We start from the raw sequence: 18344 nt of genomic DNA on the forward strand, positions 1-18344 counted from the left end.
GTGATCGGGAGTAGTCAGCACGGATTTACAAAGGGGAAATCCTGCTTAGCCAACCTGATAGCCTTCTGCGATGAGGTGACTGGCTTAGTGGATGAGGGGAAAGCAGTGGATGTYGTTTACCTTGACTTTAGTAAGGCTTTTGACACTCTGTCCTGTAACATCCTCATAGACAAGCTGATGAAGGATGGGCTAGAAAAGTGGTCAGTGAGATGGACTGAAAACTGGCTCAACTGCTGGGCTRAGAGGGTTGTGATCAGCAGCACCAAGTCCAGCTGGAGGCCTAGTGGTGCCCTCTAGGGGTCGATACTGGGTCCAATACTGTTTAGCATCTTCATTAAGGACCTGGGGATGGGACTGAGTGCACCCTCAGCATGTTTGCAGATGATGCAAAACTGGGAGGAGTGGCAGGATACAGCAGATGGTTGTGTTGCCATTCAGAGGGACCTCAACAGGCTGGAGAAATGGGCAGAGAGGAACCTCATGAAGTTCAACAAAGGGAAATGCTGAGTCCTATTCCTGGGGAGGAATAACCCATTGCACCAGTATGTGCTGGGGCTGGCTGGCTGGAAAGTAGCTTTGTAGAGACGGCCCTGGGGGTCCTGGTGCACAAGTGCACCATAAGAGCCAGCAATGCGTGCTTGCGGCAAAGAAGGTCAGTGGTATCCTGGGCTGCATTAGGCAGAACATTGCCAGAAATACGAGGGAGGGGATCTTTCCCCTCTGCTCAGCCCTGGTGAGGCCACATCTGGAGTGCTGGCTCCAGTGCTGGGCTCTCCAGTATACAAGAGACATGGAGCTGCTGGAGCGAGTCCAGCAAAGGGCCACAAAGATGAYTGAGGGACTGGAGCATCTGTCATATGAGGAGAGGCTGAGAGAGCTGGGACTGTTCAGAGTGTTGAGACAGTTCCTCCCTCTCAGAGGAGAAAGGGAACTCAGCACAGCGACAAGACAAACACAGTGCACCAAATGCCCCTGCTTTTACAAACCTTATATCCTATTTTAATGTGAATGCCGGGTCATACAGAGCGACGCAAACTGCCGTCTCCAAATTCCTGCCTCACGTGCTTGGCAGCTGTATGAAAGCACACTAGCCTCCTTCCTCCTAGATGGCAGTTTCTTTTCAGTGGGGACTTTGTTTTTCCTTGTCTTCCTGTGCAATGCAATGGTGAATATATACCGCCTGTTATAGTGTCGCTTAGTTTTGTGCTCACTGTTTATTTGAGCTAGGCTGTCTGTTCCATTCCTAAGCCCTCAAATTAACTGCATTTCCCATTTTTTCAGTTGTCCTACTTTTATTCATTGTCTTAACAGCTGTACTGTTGCTATGCATGGAAGGGAGAAAAGCCTCTCTGCCAGTTTGGTCTTGGTGCACATCCAGTAGGTGTATAGACTGAATATTAGCTGTGCTTCCCACTCCCTTGCTCTTCTGCTGGAATAGTCTAAGGCTGCGGTAACCTAGGGACACATTCCTGCTGTGCTCTGTGGGTRTGAGACTCCACTGGGTTGAAAATTTATGAAATAATATTCTACAGGATTACCATTAAAATAGGCTTGTTGCCTTTGATCCCGACCTGTCTCAGCTAGATTTTTTGTATTATTTTGACTGAGGGAATAGGGCAAAGCCAGAAGAGACAGTAAGTTCATTACAAACTAATCAAGGCCTCTGTCAGAATAAATTTTGATTGCAAGATCAAGGTTTTGATGGGCCATTAGTTATCTTACATATCTGAAGCTTACAAACAAAGTTTTTTCTTATATAGAGCATTTTAAGCACACTAGCAAGGGAGCAGAACTGTTTTTTCAGCAAGAGCTTACCTTGCTGAGAAGATGATGCCTGAACTGAAACGCTAACAAAATGGAGGAAAACAATAATTTTTGCCAGCCTCTTATTTTTAATGTTCTTAGTTCCTATTTGTAATTACAGTTGGTGCAGTTTTCAGACACATATGGGATTTTTCATTTGATTGTATCCAATTAAAAAGATTGTTACATCTCATATAATAAAATGTTTTCCATATGTTAGATATAATAAAAGCTTAATATCCCCTGGTGCTTTCCACTGTAATTTCCATATTAGTACAATATTAGATGGCATAAAATGTTTGTGTATTTGGGCTCCAAAGGCACAAACACTAGTGTTCAATTTTACATCCRTAAGATGCTACTGATTTCAGTGGGACTATTGATGAACACATGCATGTTTGTAGAATCAAAGACCTCTTTATTAAGCAATTTTTTCTATTACAGTTTTAGCAAGAGAAGCTATTTTCACTGTCTGTGCAAGTCTTTCTATCCTGCTCTATCGATGATGGCATTCGCATAGTAAGCTCAGCACGCTGCATATGTGGGTGGCAAAGGTGTTTTTATTTGTAGGATAAATAGCATGGAGGATGCTAAGTTGTTCCATGGCTTGGTGAGAACATCTCCTCTAATGTAATTGAGATGAAACCAGCAGGCATTTGGAGAAATTAGGCAGATGTCTGTGGAAAGTACTGTGGATGCCAATATAATTTGAGAATGATTCCTTTTCTCCGGCTTTTAGATCAACCCACAGAAATTATTAGTAGATAATTATATAACAGGTCTGGCGTTTTACGGGCGGSAGTGAAAGCATTGTGCAGCAAGGTTATAATTCTTGATTACAGTCTCTTTACCTTTTCAAATAAGTGAAAAGTACTTTGTTTAGACTATGTTTCAAACAGAAGGAATTGAAAATTAAATCATAAAAAATGTTAAATTTCTATTGACACAAAACTAACACAACAGGTTAAGCATTTGTAAAATTCCTGTGTTTCTGTATTTTATTTCTGGTGATTTCTAATGTCTTGTACTATATACAACTTCTAGTGCTTTTTTATTCTAATCTAGCAGCAACTATAGGTGTCTGATACCATTACATTTTCCGCTGGTCTCCAGGATTTGAAAGATTTTAGGAATACCATCTTTCTACTTCACATCGTTTTTTGTGGGCAGGGGTCCAGAGACTGTGCCGGTCTGAATTTTATTGGTTGCATTGTTCGAAATGGGGGGACAGCTCTCCTGTTTAATTGTTCCCCGGAATAGGCACAGCTTGTTTCTGTTCTGCTCTGTATGCTGTTATAGCCTGCTGCTGTAATATAAAGCACAGCTCCGAAAAAATTTGGATGGTGTAATTTCCTTTTTTTTCTCTGAAAAACCCGTGAGTCACAGTGAAAGTTGCATCCCCCTGCTTGGGTAGTGCTCTGCCCCCCCCCCCCCCATTTGCTACAGTAGTAACCAGATCTGTTCCAATAGAAACTGCTGGGGTTTATCTGCAATTGGTGTTGGCAGGATTAGGAGCAGGAAGAATTGCTTCCCTAAATGTCTTACAGATTCTTTACTTACAGCTTGATGCTATCTGCATAAGCCTCTCTAACAGAGATGGAAACCTCTGTGGTTTAACAAGATAAGCAGAGAAGGTGTCGGGTCCAAATGACCCCTCCCATTAAGAAGCATATCACTTGTATTTCAGTTTTGTTTCTGCACATGGGTGCTGATTTTTTCTCATGCAGAAACCACAGAAAAGTGAGCGTGTGCATATACGTGTTGGACCATGTATGAGTATGACTGTGCCTCAGTGAGCTGGTGGGAAGCCCTTCGGAATGAAATAGCCTTCAGTGGAACTGGTGATAAGGATGGTTAGTCAGGGCAGAAAGTTACATTTAGTCTTGACAAATCTGCTTTGTGCTTCTCTGCCATGAATAGCRCATGAATACCAAACAGGACAGGTGATAGAGTGCTCAGCACACGTGAGTGATCTGCGTATTCCGCTGTAATCTGAACCAGGATAACTTAGTTATTCGCTGTTGGCATCAATGAGATGATGCCAGTGTAGAGCAGGTGTTGTAGATGATGAAGTGAAGCAGCCTTGTATTTCATGTCATTGGGAAGCTCCCTCCACATAAATATTATGTGTCAGGAAGTAACAGCAAAACAATTATAGTTGTATTCCTTGCTACCAAAAATCCTGTATCCAGCGGTAGGACTATCTAGCCACATTGTTTCTGTGTGTGTGTCATGGTAATATTAATAAGAAAGAAGGATACGCACTGAAGAAATAAGAGGCCATTATTCTGTTGATTKTTAAGTAGTCACTTAGTTCTGCTTTTTTTGACTATTCTGCATCAGTGATGGTGCTGTGGATCGAATACATAGGCAACGTTTTTGACAAATAGCAAGGAAATGAAGAATTAAGCCAGCTTACGGTATATATCCTTTGGAGAGCAATGGTTGATCCTGGGCCCTTATCTTGCCAAGTTATAAAGAGCTCCAGTTCATTCCCTTATGTAACACCCTGATAAAATAGGGTTTGGATGTTCAACTTTTTTTCCTGGGCCTTGTGAAAACCTTGCATGTTCCCAGATCTTCTGAGCATGCAGCAGCCCAGCTTCACAGTCACTGCAAGCCACAAATCAGTCCTAGCTCTACCTACTCTGCCTGTCATTGCAATGCTCATGTCAAGGAGGTCTCTGTGACAGCTGCTGTTATCTGGTAGAAAGATTTTGGTACAAGGTGAGAGCAAGAAACTGGTGATCTTGCATCTGGTCTAGCTATTGGCTATAACTGTGATTCATATGCTGCTGCCAGACTGTTTTTTCCTTCTCCCATCTAACAATTTCTATTAGCTTTTGTTTCACCAGCTGTAATACACATGTCTCATTACCCCTTTAAAAGTTTCTAAATAGACTTTTCAAGATGTTAAATTGGCAAAGCCAGTACTAGTATCTCCTTGGCTTTTGATTTTTAATGTGTCCCATTGTGGATCAATCTGGAATACTGCATATGGCAATCCTCATGTTAGATAATCATGGTTATTATTGTAAGCATCCCCTAGAGAACCTTAACAACTGAAGTGGGCAATTACCTTATTTTAAATTTAATTAAAAAATGATCCACATAAGGAGAAAAGTTTTAATGTGATCAGCGGATTCATTTCAATAAAAGCTACTGGCACTTTTCTGTGAGTGCTGAATGATGTTTGCAGCCTCCAGTGTCTGTCAGAGCTGAGTGTGCATCTAGTATTGACAGCACATGACACTAAGAAATGCTTCAGGATGTAGCAACAACCATCACTTTTTYCCTAGAATTTTGCAGGATCTCTGCAGAGTTGGAGCAATGGCTTTATTGAAATAATTTCTTATTAAGTAGTGATTGGGGAATTGCTTATCTCAGGAACAGTTTCAAAACTATCCAATTCAGAGCAAACCACTCATAGAAAAGAAGAACACCAAAGCAGGGAATTCTGCAAATACATTCAACTTCTAAGGGCATATGTTAAAAGCAGTGCCTCTGGCAAAATATCCACCTAAGCTGCGTAGGCAGATGTTGCCTGGGACATGGGTGCTGCTCTAGGTAGAACTTTAATATGGCTACCTGGAAGTTGTATAATAAGTGCAAATTTGCATGGTAGCCACAGGTGCTGGTCCTTGTCCAACAGAGAAATTGTTAATTCTTGTGTCTTCTTTTCAGGAGAGGTAGCAGAAGCATGGGTGGAGAGGTTTCCTCTTCACATTGTGAATAACAAGAAGGAGAGAAAGCTTGTGGATGAGTGGAACAAGGTTAGCTATCCAGCCACCCTCTGCAGAACTGAAACCAGGCTGCAAAGAAAGTGCCTCAAGTTGACTTTTTCCTGTAACCTGGGTTGGAGACAGCCAGCTGTTCTTGAAAGCCTTCTCAGTGGCTGAAGCCTGGAAGCAGTAGCATATGAAACAGTGTTCTCGTCTCAGCTGAATTAAAGTACATCCTCTTTGGCATGAAGATAAGTGGGGAAGAGACTTGTTCTTCCTTTGGGGAGAGACTAAGATAATATGCAATATTCTTTCATTTTTTTGGCTGGCTTCTCACCGAGTTGTTTGCATCCTGCTGAAGTGTCCTGTAACTGAGATGTAAATAATTCAGCTCCACCTTTAAGGGACCTTCTTTGACCGTCCAAAGGGCTCTGCAGAAATAGTCCATCACGTGCCCTGATATATGGAGGAAGTGTTGAGCAAGAGTTGCAACTAGCCACGTGCCTTAGAGAACAGCAGCAGCACCAACACAAGGGTGTCCAGCACRTCTCCCAGAGTCCGTGGCAGGAAAGTCTAAGCCCTAAGAAACTTTGAGCGAATTTTCAGGGAAGTCGGATGTTTCCCCGGCCTGGCAGTAAGGACTGAGAAGTATGGGGATGTTCCTCTTGCCTGACCGGTAAGTGCAAAAGCACAGCTGTTCTACTTATAAAGTCCCCTTTAAGCTTTTACAATTATTTTGTTAAAAAGAAATGCTATTTTCAGAATTTATTTTGCGTCACACAGAACAAGCTAATGCTGTGAGATTGAGTTTAATTATATCTCTGGTAAATTACAGCAAAGTTAAGGGGTGCTGGCTCCAACATCCCTTTAGCGCTAGTTCTGCGGTGCATTCCTGTGATACCATGAAGACAAGCCTGGGAATTGCTTCTTTTATGTTCATATGGCTTAAATGAACCCCAAATTAAAATGATGGGCATATCGTGGCTTCAAATTAATGGCCGTAGAAGTTTAAATGACGAATTTGTAAGTGAGTTAAATATAATCCGAGTTCCTTTTGCCTCTATCCTTAGCAGCCTGATATTTTCGATCTTCTAAAGACAGCGATTTCACCAGCATTTAACAGAGCTGGAAGCAAAAGCACAATAAAACTCTATATACAAGAGAACATGATAAGTGAGGGAATGGATAATGGGGTGGTTAATGCTGTTAAATATCTCGTGCTTAATGTTGGCAGGTCGATTGGTTTAGCCAATAAAAATTTTTAAGTGGTTGTAGGTCTTGACTGTTGGAAGCTTTCTCCAAAAATAATCCACCAAATGCACTGAAGTATAAATTAGACTTTTAACAAATTGGTGCCATGATTTATTGCCTCTTTATGTTGCTTTTTTGGAAGCCTTTATTTTAATAGTGTTACGTTCATTCTCAGGACTAATTTCTTCTGCTAGAGTTAGGGTTGTAAGTATAGAAGAAGAAAGACTCCTTAGAATAAATTGAGCCCCAGAACAGACTGCCTGAGAACGGTGTGGAGTCTTCATCGTTACAGACTGCTAAGAGTCAGTTAGAAAAACGTGTGGTTTGCATGTACTTGATTCTGCCTTAGCAGGGAAAATGGACTAGGTGACCTCTTGAAGTCCATCCGTAACATTACTTTCCATGATGTCAGCACATTTAGAGAGACACAAATATTCCTCCAACTTGACCAATACTAGCTTGTAAATTCTGAGGTACTGGAGTGCTTCTGTCCCAGCCTGATGGTAATTTGCTTATCTGGTTACCGCAAACGCATTCTTCAAACCTGTATGCCCATTGCAGCCTGAAGGTAGCATAGAAACTGTTTAGGGATTTGGGAGATCACCTGCATGAGCAGAGCTTGCAGGAATAATGCCTTAGACACTGACTTCTGGGCTGTGCCTTGTGTAGTTTTATAAATGCTCAGCCTTCTTGCTTTTCTGCAGCATGAGCGTTAGTCATATCTGGCGCATTCTTACCAGCTAGATTTTTGAAAAACATGAGAGGGCCTGAGAAGAGCACGGAGCCTGCCTGCAGGGATTGCCTCATGAGGAAGAGAGATCAAGAGAGCTCAGCAGGCAAGACCTGACTAAGCTGCAAAAAAGTGCAACCACTTGTTATCTCAGAAGTCTTCACTAGTAAACCAGAGAACACTGGAACTGGAGTTAGCAGTTGCTAGAACACGTAGTCACTGAGGAACCTCTGAAAATGCACCTGTCAAAGCACAGACTAAGGCTCTTGTGTTCTTAATGTGTGACTTCCCTCATGAATGTAACACTCTCAAATTCTTTTCTTAAATCCCAGCTTCTGCAGTCATGTGATAATTGAGGAACCTTTTTCAAATATAAGTTTGAAGTCATCCAGGTTACAGTTCAAAGCTTTATTCTGCTCATGGGTCATACAGATAAAAGGCTCATCAAAATGCAAGTAACAAAACCTATTCTTAACTATTAAAATGGTTTAAAGATTCTTCAGCTGTTACCATGAGTTTGGGTTGGCAGTACTGAAGTGTCTGCTCATGACTCCCAGTGTATCATATTGATTTGATTTGTTGCTTTCCCTAGCCATTAAGTGAGCAACTTTTATTGTTACCATCCTGCCATGGGTTAATGGCAGCAAAAAAGAAAAGACGGACTGGGTTTAGATTTATAAAGGCTGTTATCGTAAGCCTGAGCTACAGCCCTGCCCAAGTCCGGAGAAATACCTTCCTAGGACACTTGTAGGCATGTTTCCTCCCACAAGTATCAATGAACTGGCTTGTCTTATTTCTCTCAAAGTACTTAGTGACTGACTAAAGAGCCTGGGCACCTTGGATTCCCTCAACAGGCCATGATGAGTTGGGGGCTTGCAAGGGCAACTCAGGCTACCTAAGAGCTGAATCATGCTCTAACAGGCCCTGTCACTCTCTGCTGGTTCTTGAGGTACCCTGGGATGACTAGGCTCCTACTTAGGCTCTTAYATTTATATGGAAAGTTGGGAGAGAAGGCAGAGAACATTCACATAGGAAAAAACAGGACATAACATGGCTACACAGATGAGTAAGCCTTTGAGTCACGTGCTACCTTAGACTTTGCTCCCATACCTCATACTCTCTTTGTTGCTGTGAATGTCTAATGGGCAAATATTCCTCTTGATACTGTGCTTCCCTACCTTTCCCTGTGTCTGTGCCTGGGGCTCAGGCCCCTCCAGATGTTTGAGCAAGAGAAAAAAGTGCTTTGCCTCTCGGTTGTTGCACCAGGACTTTTTTGGCTTTGGTGCTGCAGATGGCTTTTCCAGTCTATACCTTTGGCCSCATCAGCTCTCCCTCTCTCAGCCTCTCTCTCCCCCTTGGCTCTTCACWGTGATCATTCCAGGGTGGCTTGCTTCTTTGCTGCACTGCTAAGTCATGGGAGAAGCACCTTTCCACTCGTTCCCTTTCTGCCTTGGATGGAGGAGTTCTCTGTAGATGCCCATGCAATTTTGTCTTTAGCCCTTTCCAATCCTTCATAAGGGCAGTGATGCTTACAAAAATACTTGACACCACATAGATCATGAGTGCCCTGAGACTCTGATCGATAAACCTCCAGTGCTTTCTGTGCTTCCATCTGTACTTGGGTATTATCTCCCAGGTTATATTTTATTGTGAACTCTCAAAGGACAGAGTCTGCCTTTCTGTAATCTGTACAGCACCTGGCACTGAGATTCCCTCTAATGAGGCCACGCATTACTTTCTAGTGCTTTCTGAGCCTTCTGTGTCTGCTTMGCTGTGAGACAACTGGTTCTGATGAGTAGAAGCTCCTCTCCGGGCTGTAGTTCTACTGATGGTACTAACCGTGTTCCTGTTGGCAAATGGGATGCGCTGTTGGTGGCCAGTCTGCAATTCTTGCTGGGCTGAGCTGTGCAGTGTTTGGGAAAYGGCTGCTGCTGCTGTACTGTGTGAGGCATCTGCTTTTCAGTATCCCCACAGCAATTCCGTATCACAGAGATTCTGGCTTTCCATGTCTCCTGTAGGTGAGGTACAGTTTGATGCGTTCTGAGTAGTTTCTTTCATCGGTTTGCTCAGTGCCCTTCACCTCTCTGCTCTGAGTATTGCAGGATATCTCTGCTATTGTTGAGCTTCCCCCTGCAGCTCTCCCGGGATCTCAGCTGAGCACAGGTTTCACTAGCTTTTGTGGTGTTTATTCCCTGAGCAAAGTCTGTAATCAGCCCCAAAGTCTTTCTTTGCCTTGTACATCTGAGTTATATGTGTAAAGTTTCTGGAGCTTGTAATGGAGATAACGTTGGCCTTCTGAAGTTTGTCATCTTCAACCATTAGTGTGTCTGCAGGAAATACTGATTGCATTTGGGTGTCCTGGAGTTTTGGCCTGGAGTGGTCCTTGTGAATCACTGACCAGTTTAACTATGCAGGTTGTGTGGCCTTCAAAAATGAGACACTGCAAAATGCATCCCTCCAAAAAAAAAAAAAAAAAAAAAGTGATGGAGAGAAATAAACTGTTTACTGCAGCGTAAAGAAAACAGAAGCTCTGTAATCTTTGTTTGTTTTTTTTTTTTTCCAGGTGTTTTCAATGGGGAAAGCAAGGGGCATCTTGAATTGTTARAAAAAAGCAAAGTGTCTTTTTTTGGAGTTCTGTAAATGCATCACAGATACAGAAGACAAAACTTTTTTACACGGGGGGTAAGGTATTTAGGAAGTCAATGCAGTAGCAAATTAGGATTGTAAAACACGCCTTTACAGCATCTTCAGATTCCTAGGAGGGAGCCTGGGAACAACTGCACGTCTGCAGGGGACAGAGAGTATCTCATGAGTGCCAGCATGAGAGCTCCTGGCGTTAGCAGGGTTTGGCTCCTCAGAGCTCCGATAACTTACACAGTCCTCAGTCTCCCATGGGAATACTTTCTAGGCGTTTCTGTTGCATGTGCTTCTTTGATTTGATTGATAGATTGCTCACTTAATGATTATGTTGCCATAATGAGGCAGCTACAGAAAGGAAAAAAAGGCTTATGACGAAGATATGAATTCCTTTGTTTTTTCCATGTGATTTTGGGCAAGGGAAATTTAAACCAAGACTTCCTAAATGTTATGAGAGGCTTGAAAGGGACATGCCTTTATCTGTCCGCGGAGTGCTTTCCCAAATATATTGAGGTTGCTGCTGAGAGACAGATTCACTACCACAGGGTTTGCACTTTCTGGAGTGCCAAGCACCAGCTTTTGTCTCTTCAGGAGAACGTCTTGGTAAAAGCGGGAGGTAAGAGGATTTAGGGGAGAGTCCTGTGCTTTGTGTGATGCCCAGCACAGTTCCCTACGGTCTGGTAGGAGTAGGGGATGTCTCTGACAGGATTTTACAAGTCCCAGACGTCAGCAGAGTGCTTTCCAGCAGGACCTGGACTGCAGCTTTGTTACTCAGAGATAGATCTTTTCCCGTGTCAGCTGCTGCCTTTCTAAGCACTGCAGGTGAACACGCTGAGCAGCATCTTTCACATGCAGGCAACCTGCAAAAAGTTGTAAGCACGTTTCAAGGTTAGATGTGTTTTAATGATTAATCACACTGTCTTTAAGACCTTTGCCTCCACTGGCTCACTGAAGTGGCAATTAACCTGAGCCTCCAGCATTGCAAAAATTTCTTGACCCAGATAACGACTCTCTGTGAGTGTAGCTGCAGGGTCTCAGTAAAATATTTCTCCTGCTTTATTGCTCTCTAAGCTGGCCAGCCTCTGGGAGGACTCGGCACCTCTGGTGATGGCAGGAATGTAGATACACAGCTCTGAGGGTTTCAACAGGACGCGGGCAAACACATTCCTCATGCAAGTCCAGCGAGTTCAGCAGAGCTGCGTCGGTGAATGGTTGATGCCACTGCTGGGAGAGACCTTGTCTAACTGCTGTGCAGAGAGTCTTTCCCRGCATCTCCCAGTCCCTGAAAGTGGAGCTATTGGTCTCAGCACGGGGACCTAACCCGGGGGGTTGTTTTTACCTGTAAGACTATTTTTAATCTTGAGATGTTTCATCTTGGTAATAGTGCATATGCCTGGGTACCTCACTATTTTTTGTCTTGCTTGTTCATATTATACGGTCATATTTATCAGTGTGTGTGTGTGTTTGTGTGTATAAAAAATATATATATGTGAGTTCTACCTTGAACCTATAAAGAAAGAAGCACAAAAAAAATAGAAGAAATGCAGTTTTAAGGTGTAAGGATTTGGAAGATAATCTATTACCTTTACTTTTGTGGGAAAATAAGAAATGGCAGTTAAGGCAGGTGACATAGCTTTGTRTTAAAGTTGTCAACACTTGTTATGAGATCAGTTTTCTTTGCCAAGTTTTAACTGTATGAACTGAAATTTTATATGCCAATTTTTTCCCCTCAATTATTTCTTTCTCTTTTGAATTCAGACAAAACAATCAACAGTTTCCATAAAAGCACTTAAGGACAGAAATATTTTTGATATACAGTCTCAAAACTCTTTTATATATTGTCCCATATCCAAAATACATTACACTGCTCGCTGTCATCACATGCGTATGGCTAAGTTTGCTGGAAGGGAGTGGGGGCAAAAGTGTTTTCTACCACCGAAGTTTAGATGCCAAGTGCCTGATTAGCAGGCTGGGCTCCTCTGTAGGGACCGCAGGAGGACAGGTAGGGTCAAAGCGAATCTCAGAGCAGGAGTCCTCTGTGGGTGGTTGCTGCGCTGGTGAAATCTATATGCCATCCCGTATCCAGTAGGTAATCACGCTGTGGGTCAGTACGCTCTTAAACTATCACCTAAAATTAAAAGGTAGCCTGTATCCTATCGACTCCGCCTGTACTCATTTCTTCAAATAGCCTTTATTCGCGGGAGAAGTGCGAGTGCTTGCTGTCACCAGCATGGCCCCTCGCCGTTCCTCCCCGTGGGGCTCTCCGCAGCTGGCAGTGACCCTGGCCGGCCGATTCCCGTGGCGTCAGGCGCAGCTGCCGTTTTGGGGCGGAGGGGCTGAAGCATCATTCACAGACTATTTTTAAGGCAAGAATTTTGACTCACTCTGCCTGTTTTTATAAATTTTCAGTCAAGCTGAAATTTGATTTCAGATTAGGCCCCAAAATCTTACTTTCTGCACAAGAAATGTCTGATTCTTGAAGGAATATTAAAAGTTCCTTTCTGTGTTTTTTGAGATCATGCAACTCTCCAGCCCTAATGATCTTCAGCGAAGGATCATTTTGAACGGTGTGAGGAAGCTGCTAACGTATTACCAACTATCAAACTCTCTAGCTGGTAGCAGTGTTCTACCTGCAAATGCATTTTGTAATATTAACCACATGTAGCACCAGATGATCTTGTTTTATTGTACATAAGCTGTCTCACTGCTCATATAACAAAGAAACCTAAAAGTTATTCTACGAAGGCTTGTATTTAGCTACAGGGGATGTACAGTGATACCTTTCAGAAGTGTGTTGTCTCCAGCATTTGATAAAAATCCTAATGCCCAAAGGACGCAGGAACCTTAGCCAACGTTATCCAGTTATCAGTGTCTTTGTAGTGTCTGAAGGCCTCAGAGCAGTGACAACAGGAAATGCTTCTGGCCCCTTAAATGAGAAGCTTTTTCTCGCCGAAGTAAAGGTGGGAAAGGCCAGCTTCCTGACAGAGCCTGGGGTTTGGTAACCGATTCCTATAGTTCTTCTTCTYCTCACTCTTTAAAAGTCCAGGTCTCCTTCTAAAACAGAAATACCATGCGATTTCTTTCATTTGGCAATTTTTGCCTTTTGTCCAAATGTCTTTCATCTCCCTCTCCTCCRTTTCCAGCATGTTTACAACTTGAAATTCACAATCTTGGTTAATTTTTTTATACAGTACCCAAGCAGTAACCAATGCTAATATATATTATGGTTAAGAGTGCCATATTCATCACTGTTTGGGTTTGTTTGGGAGTGATAAAAAGCAGAATATTCCTGAAATTATTTAATTCAATGACTGTCTTATATAATAAAAATATAACAATGAGAGACAGCAGTTGTTCTCTGAGCAATACGTCATGACATTTCAGACCAGGTGGCTCCTTCCCTGACAGCACCAGAGACAGCTTAAAGAATAGCTTTGRTCTTCAGAGTGGGCATGGAGTGGGCTGGCAGCCCCCGGGACCAGCCCAGCTTGGTTGACTTCAGAGCAGGGCTCTGCCGGCAGTGGGGAGCAGATACGTGGCCAGGGCTCAAAAGGGGCAGAGGAGAGGAGACTTTCTTGTGGATCCAGCGGAACAGGGTGGCTTTTGTTTCAATACAGGAAGCCATTAGGATTGCTGGATTGGGGGGAAAGAATGGACTTCTTGCAAGGACAGCAGGAGAAGAAGGGAATATATTTTCGGGGCTTGTATATAATGTGTCAGACAACAGTTCTCAGCCTCCCCTGTTCACAGAGCTGGTTAACGTCTGGAGATGGGAGGCCAGGAAGAGCCTGTGCTGTGCTGGGTAAAGACAAGAGGGTAGTTGCCCTTGATGTCCCATCAATACTGAAGCTCGGGGGGAAGTGCAGGTGAGCTTCTTGCAGAAAGACACTGAAATAGTTCATCAGCGTCTGTGTTTGCAGCATGCTGAGTGGGCATCATTGCAAGTCAGTGCAAGAAGACATCGACTTTGTGGGCTTTGAGTCAAGTTCATAAAGTGAGAAAATCGTACTAGTTGGCTTTGATTCTCTTTTCTRTGATATGGTTCATCTCTTGAGCCCTAACATGCTTTGATCAGGCGTTATCAGACTTGTTTTAGTTACTGTTACTATCATTAAACGGTGCTGTCATGTATAAATCTACTTATTGACAGTATAAAGAGCCTAGGATAATTCTGTCTGGAAAACTAGAGCTTCCAGGGCTAATGGTTCTTCTCTCTCCAGCTGGGAGAAGAAAATGCCTGCACAGTTATTTTTCATTAGTCTTTCTTTTATTAATATTACCAGTTTGAAAAAGGATACTCAGGCATCAGGAAGAAGTGATCTGCAGTGCTGATTTATGTAGCAAGGTTTAACAATTCCCTGTATTGAAGTCGGTGATAATTCAGGATTGCAGGACCAACTGGTGTAATTTTTAGGAATGCTAAGGCACAACTGCAGTTGAATGAAATAAAACCACTCCCCACCGAAACTCAGATATGAAGCACATATGGATTGACCAGGGACAGTGTAACTCATGAGCAGAGATGTGAGCTGGCAGTAGTCCCTGCATGAGACCTTGTCTGCTCTTAGGCACTGTTCAGTCTCCAGGCACATCTCCAAGGGGCTTCCGAGTTGAAAGAGCTCATTGCAATACTGTAATATGAAAAACTCACGGGCTAGAGGAGGAGTGTGGGCAAGGCTGTTTCACGTGTCCGTGCTGCTGGCTAACACAGCACCGCTGACTGCCTGTCAGGGATCCTAGTCCCCTGGTGCACAGCTCTTAGCACCTCCCATATCCACACTGGTCTAAGCCGGAGGGTTTACAGTGTGCCCTTCACTGTGCAGGAGGGGGCGACAGCCTGTGCTTGCTGAGAGTGTGYTGCTGTTCCTCTGTATGATTTGCCATTCCCAGATAACTAAAGTTCTTTGAAACTATGTTGACTTGTTGCTGGGCTTGTTTCTGGTAMGTACAAACTCCTTTGTTCTCTCAGAAACAAAAGATCGTGGGAGGAAGCAGGGCAGAACAGAGAGCAGGTGGCCCTGCTCTGCCCACCCTCCCAGCCAGGGTTTCCTGCTGCTCCCTTTGCACTTGACCCCAGTCGTCCTTGGCTTGGGTTAGGCATCATGCAAGATTTCCCCTTGAGCTCTGCAGGCAGAACTTTCCCCTCCAGCTCTCCCAAAGCAGGTGGACCTGCAGAAGGGACTCAGCACCCTGACAATGCCCTGCCCTACCTGTCCTGAGTGCATTAACCTTACATTTTTCAATACCTAACCTTGCATCATTTAAAGATGTTTCTGTAAGCTCAGAGTCCTAGGCCCTTCCTTTATAAGTGACTGTAATCCCCCACTATCATGCTCTTTATCAGTTTTCTTTCTTTTGCTTGTTGATTCCAGCAAGGCTTCGTGCTGCATAAGTCAGCACGAGCCTGAATTGCCTGTCAGCACCCAAATGCCTGTAGATGGGTGAGATGAGTCTGGCTTTCTCCGTAACCTGCTCTCATTCAGCTGAAAGAGAAGGAGGGAGGATTTTTAGTTCATGAAGTCTTTCAGGTTTTGTCCGTTCCAGTCTCTGCACTAGCACTTCCTTGCAGATGAATGGTGGTGCGCAGCACCCAGAGGCTATGGAGCCCTGGAACAGCACTCCAGAGTGCGCAGTCAGCCGGTGTAGTCCATGCAAGAGCAAACTGATCCTGACAGATATGGTCAGGTTGCACTTGGTGACCTTTCTGAAGGACACCAGCATAGTCCCAGGGAGCTGAGAGCTCCCTCTTGGCATCTTGGACAGAGCGAGGCTTGGTCCCCTGCTACAGTACAGGACATCTGAAACTTGGTCTACCTTGTCCTGGTGGTGTGCTTTCATGAACAGGTGATTCCAAGTCAGGATGCCTTTCCTTCTGTGATCTGACCTGGTGTGGCCATGCCAAAGCGATTGGGGTTTGTTGGGCTCAAGGGTCGTGCCCTCAGATTTGGACATGAGGGCCAGCTCTGGCCTGCAGGACCCCATGAGTGTTAGCTCTGGTGCGCAGGTCTTTATGGTAGGCATCCAGAGCAGAAGCATATGTACCTCTGGGTAACGTGGCACCTGAATGCTATTTCAGAGGCTGTTACTGCTCCTAAAAATTGTGCTTAGGCGCATAAATACCTCTGCAAATGTGGCTCTTTCTGGAAAAGTCACTCTCAGCAGGAGAACTTGGTATCTACATCCCAGCCAGTCCCCTAATCGCTGCTGCACAGTCCCACTATTACAGACACTGCACTTCTAGAGATTATTCATTGCTGAAATACACTGGCTGCATCTTGTGGTTTTGTCGGTTGGATTTTTCTCATTTGTCAGGCCCGTGCATATGTTCAGTATAGGCTATTTTCCCTGTGAAATTGGCTGCTCAAGCAGATGGTTTCAGAAGGCTGCTGTCTTCAGAGTGCGTGCCTCGGACTCCTAACAGCTTCACGTGAACTTCTGGAGCTGGACGTTAGGGCAAGGGCGTTGTTAGCTGCCATTAACAGTCTCTGCAGCTTTGCTATTCGAATCGCTGACCTCTCCCTGTCCCGTGGCTATGAATGAGACTGAGTGAATTTTATTAAGAATGCATGGTAACAAATCAGTGAAAAATCCTGGAGCAATTTCCCACCGCAGTTGAAGAGCCTTTTCCCACCTTGCTGGGTACCTGATGTAGGTTTTGTTTGCCTATAATCAATTGATGATGATATAAACGTGAAGCAATAACTGCGAAGAGGGAATGTGGTGTGTTTTTAGGCACTGCAGAGGTGAAAAAGACTTTGCAAAATGAGTCACATGATTAATACAGAACCTTTTCTGCCTGTTCTGAAAGAAAAAGAAGTTTATTCAAATAGGCAGTGAAGTGGTGGGTAGTGACAATCTTTTTCTGGGGCACTGGTGAATACACCATCCAAACTGAATAAGCTTTGCTTCATCCTAGAGGGGGAATAAGGGCTTAGTTTGAGGGGAGAGGATGTGTCCAGATGATATCCTTATTCAGGACAGTACCTTGTCCTAAATTTCATCCTCAGCTTTGTTTACACTGTTGAAAAGCTCTGAGTAGTCTCATATGTAAGGTTTTGTAATGACCAATGCTGAGAATCTTTGCAAAATCCTTCTTAAAAGAGAATGAGGAGCAATAGAGGCACGAGAAAATAAGACAAAAGGTTCACATAAGGCTTTAGAGAATTAAGCTAAACCTGAACCAAGACCACTAAAATACTTCTGCATGAGAAGATGCACACAATTATTGAGTGCTCTAATTTGTTCACTTTAAAGTCTTGTCTTTGAACCATTTAGCTTAGCTTTCGTGCGTGTTTCTCCACAGAGGAACCGCAGAGATGCAGGGTTCCCCAAGTTATCCAGCATACACATTCCTGTATGCCCTCTACAAAGATAAGAAGTGAACAGCAAGCTGCGTTATGTTGAATTAATGAATCCCAAGCTATGTTAAAACTTGCCACTACCCAGGGACCTGACTGAAATCCCAGTTATTCTTGCTAGCCGTCAGCACCGCATCTGCTCAGTATCCTCCTAATAAAGGTCATCGGTATCCTGGGGAACTGGAAAGGACAGCGATGCTTTGGCCTCTCAGTGCCAAGATTGATTTATGTTGTCTCCAGCTTTCAGTGCATGAGTGAAATCTGTTCATATTTCCTCACTAAATGTTTCCTTCTGAAGCAAACATTTCAATATCCATTGGGCTTGAAAGATTTAATATTGACTATACCACATGCACATTGTTTGCACAAAGAATGTTTGGATAGACTAAAAACATAAATATGCATCTAGTTTCAAAAACTATTTTTAAACCGTGCTTGATCATTTTTTTTAGAGCTTAATTAAAACGTATATTTTGCTGGCATGTAGTTCTCAGCATGACTGAATGCTGCCTGGTCTTTGGAAAGAAGTATCTTTAAAGTGTCCAAGATGTTTATGTTTGAAAAACTGCCGCTGTGTGCAACAGCTTTAGTACATTCCATAAAATTTTTATACCTAATGTGAGCAGTGTCTATAAGATGTTATGATGGAAATGAATTTATAATAGTCTCACTGAAGAGATAATAGCTCTGTGGCTGCCACACCAGTTATACTATGTATGAATATCAAAAATGAAGGGGGAGGGGCAACAATTAATAATGAGCATGTTAAAAATAACAATGAACATCTGGCAAAGCTATTGACAGAGGTGGAGCCTTCGACCATCCCCAGATACTCCTCAGCMG

This window comes from Apteryx rowi, unplaced genomic scaffold, assembly GCF_003343035.1.
Source record: "Apteryx rowi isolate R43461 unplaced genomic scaffold, aptRow1 scaffold_13, whole genome shotgun sequence".
Classification (NCBI taxonomy): Eukaryota; Metazoa; Chordata; class Aves; order Apterygiformes; family Apterygidae; genus Apteryx; species Apteryx rowi.